Here is a 4071-nt window from a genome sequence, read left to right as displayed (position 1 = left end):
GCAAAGATGTGTCATCTGCATAACACAAGTTGTTAGTCTTCCTCCAAACTTGATACTGCATTCTTTTTCATATATTCTATCTTCTTGGATTATTTGATCAACCCACAGATTGAATTGGTATGATGAAAGAAACAATTCTGATGCACACCTTTCCTGATTTTATATCACACAATATTCACTTGTTCTGTTTGAATACTTGTTCTTAGTCTATGTTCAGGTACCACATGAGGAGAATTAAGTATTCTTTAATTCCCATTCTTTGCAATGTTATCCATATTTTTTTTTAGGATCCACACAGTCCAATTCCTGTGTATAGTTAAAACACAGGTGAATATCTTTCTGATATTCTCTGCTTTCAGCTTGAATTTCAAGCAGTTCCCTATTGATGGACTGCTGCAATCATTTTTGAAATTTTATCAGCAAATTTTTATTTGCATGTAATTTCAATGATACAAATAATAATAATAATAATAATAATAATGGCCACTGAGTTGATTGGAACTCATAGTGAGCTTCACTGGATTTTGAGGCACTAAATATTTACAGAAGCAGATTGTCCCATCTCATCTTTCTTCCATGGAGTGGTTAGTGGGTTTGAACCACCAGCATTCTGGTTAGCAGTCAAATGTCTTAGGCACTGTGCTACAGAGCTCCTTAATTTCAATGATACTGTTCAATAATTTCCATGTTCTCTTGGATCACTTTTTTTTTTTTTTTAATAGGCCTATATATGGATCTCTTCCGGTTCATTGTCCAGATCTTCAAAATTTCTTGGCACATATGTGTGAACACTTCCAGCATGGTATTAATTTGTTGAAACATGTCAATTAGTGTTCTATCAATTTCTAGAACTTTGTTTTTAATCAATGGTGATATAGTGGTTAAAACATTGGAATGCTGACCAAAAGGTCAGTGGTTCAAACCCTCCAGCATCTCCACAAGAGAAAGATGAGACAGTCTACTTCCAGAAAGATTCAAAGCCTTAGAAACCCTATGGGACAGTTCTACTCTGTCCTAAAGGGTAGGTTTGAGTTGGTATTGCCTTGGAATTGTTTTTTTGTTTGTTTGTATGTTTTTGCTTTTTGACAGTATTTTCAGTGAAGTTTGGACCTCTTCCTCCAATTCCATTGGTTCTTTTTCATTTGGCACTTCTTGAAGACATCTTGGTTGAAGGTTGACTAGTTCTTTTTGGTACAGTGACTTTGTATTCCTTCTTCTTTTAATTCTTCCTGCAGTATTCAACATTTTGCCTATAATTAAAAAAAAAAAAAAATCACTACCATTGAGGCCAACCCATAGCAACCCCTTCTTGGGGTTCTAAAGTGGTATATCTACGGAAGTAGATTGCCCAGTCTTCCTTCTGCAGATTGGCTGGTGGATTTGAACCACCAGCCTTCTGGTTAGCAGTCAAATGGCTTAAGCACTTTGCCTGTAGAACCCTTCAAAACTACGATTTGAGGCTTGGTGTTTTTCTTTAGTTTTTGCAGCTCAAAAAATACTGAATGTGTTCTTCTCTTTTGGTTTTCTAATTCCAAGTCTTTTCTTATTTCATTACAATAATCTACCTAGTCTTCTCAAGCTTCTCTCTGAAATTTTCTGTTGAGCTCTTTTACAGTCATCATTTCTTCCCTTCATTTAATCAACTCTATGTTCAAGGGAAATTTCAGTTTTTTCTAACATACATTTTGTCTTTTCTTTCCTATATTTTTAATGGCATTTTGTTTGATTTGTTTTACTTCTTCCTTGATGTCATCTCATATCCCATCTGGTCTTTGGTCACTGGTATTTAATGCATGAAATACCCTCTTGAGATTGTCACTAAATTCTAGTGGAGATGTTCAAAGTCATACTTTAGTTTTCAAAGACTAGTTTTAGTTTTCTTCAGCTTCAACTTGAACTTGCATATGAGCAATTGATAATCTATTCCACATTTGGTCCTTCGCTTTGTTCTGTCAGATGATATTGAGCATCTCTACCATCTCTTTCCACAGTAGTCAGTTTGATTCCTGTGTATTTCTTCCAGTGAGGTACATGATTACTTTCAGGATTTATTTTGAGAAACAATGTTTTCAATGAATAATTAGTTGGTTTTACCAAATTCTATCATGAGATCTCCAGCATTATTTCTATCACCAATGGTGCATTTTCCTATTATGAATCCTTATTTGGTTGTTTTAGCATGTTGACAAAGAACTTACAGAAATTCAGGCTGAATTCAGAAGAGGATGTGGAACAAGGGACATCATTGCTGCTGTCAGATGGATCTTGGCTGAAAGCAAATACCAGCATGATATTTACTCTTGTTTTGATGACCATACAAAGGCATTTGCCTGTGTGAGTCATAAGAAATTATGGATAGCATTACAAAGAATGGGAATTCTAGAAATGTACTTGTGCAGTGAGGAACCTGTACATAAACCAAGAGGCTTTCCTTCAAACAGAGCAAGGGGATACTGCATGGTTTAAAATCAGGGAGGGTGTGTATCAAGATTGTATCCTTTCACCATACTTATTCAATCTGTATACTGAGTAAATAACCCAAGACCTGGACTATATGAAGAAGAATTTAGCATCAGGATTGGGGGGAAATTCATTAACAGTGTACAATATGCAAACGACACAACCTTGTTTGCTGAAAGTGAAGATAACTTCAAGCACTTACTGATGAAGACCAAAGAGTACAGTCTTCAGTATGGATTATACCTCAGCATGAAGAAAACCAAATTCCTCACAACTGGACCAATAAGCAACATCACAATGAATGGGAAAAAAGTTAAAATTGTCAGGGATTTCATCTTAATTGGATCCCTAATCAACTCCCATTCATGTAGCAGTCAAGAAATCAGACAACATATAGAACTGGGAAAATATGCTGCAAAAGACCTCTTTAAAGTGTTAAGGACTAAAGATATCACTTTGAAGATTAAGATGTGTCATGGTATTGTCCATCACCTCATATGTATGTGGAAGATGGACACTGAATAAGGAAGATTGAAGAAGAATTAATGTCTTTGAATTGTGGTGTTTGCAAAAATACCAAAAATACCAAGGACTATCAGAAGAAGAAACAAATATGTCCTGCAAGAAGAGCAGGTGGAATGCACCCTGGAAGTGAGAATATCCAGAATTTGTCTCACTTGGCTTGGTCATGCTATCAGAAAGGACTAGTTCCTGGAGATGGATATCATGCTTGGAGTTTTGGTTACTTTGTGCTGCTCTAAAATAAATACAACAGATGGATGGCTTTTTTTTAAAAAATAGGAGTTTATTCCCTTACAGTTTAGGAGGCTAGAAGTCTGAGTTCAAAGTTCCAGCTTTAGGGGCTGGGTGAAAACTCCTTGACCTTGGGCTTCAGTTCTGCTTTGTGCTCCTGGCCCTGTAGCTAGTGGTGTCTTCACTCAGACAGCTGCTGATTACTGATGAGGACAAACTGAAAGTTGATAAATGTAATGGCACAGTCACAATAACAGCACATAACATGGCTAGTAACAGGCTATTAGTTCAAGTCTCGAGATAGAACCACTTTCAGCAGGATACATACGAGGTTGCTAAATAAAACCTTGGCTACATTCAGGGTCCAAATGCCCCCAAAAGCTACAGACCTTCCTCAAAATTTGTCCTTACATATTAGAAGCAAACCAAATCCCTAAAGAAGCTACTAAGCTGCTTGTGGCAGATTCCACTATGGAATGGATTGCCAGTCTCATCATGGGGAAGAACTACAACCAGGTGCCCTGCCACTTGACACCAATCCCAGCCAAGTTTACACATAACCTTAACTACCACACTTGGTAAAGTGGAGGGTCAGAGGAAAAGAGGAAGACCATCAAGGAGACGGATTGACACAGTGGCTGAAACATTGGGCTCAAGCATAATCAGTCAGTGTTTTGTTCTGTTGTATATGGGGTTGTTATGAGTCAGAGACAACTTGATGACACCTAACAACAACAACAATCTTTATTCTTTGTTTGCAACTTTTGCATTCCAATCACCCCTAATTATCCATTTTGAATGTATTTGTAAATTATATATATTTGTTGTTGTTGTTATGTGCCGTCGAGTCAGACCCGA

This window comes from Orycteropus afer, unplaced genomic scaffold (assembly GCF_000298275.1).
Source record: "Orycteropus afer afer isolate SDZICR_OR568_19922 unplaced genomic scaffold, OryAfe1.0 scaffold00351, whole genome shotgun sequence".
Lineage (NCBI taxonomy): Eukaryota > Metazoa > Chordata > Mammalia > Tubulidentata > Orycteropodidae > Orycteropus > Orycteropus afer.
The sequence above is the reverse complement of the archived record's forward strand: the minus strand, read 5'-3'. Positions refer to the sequence as shown.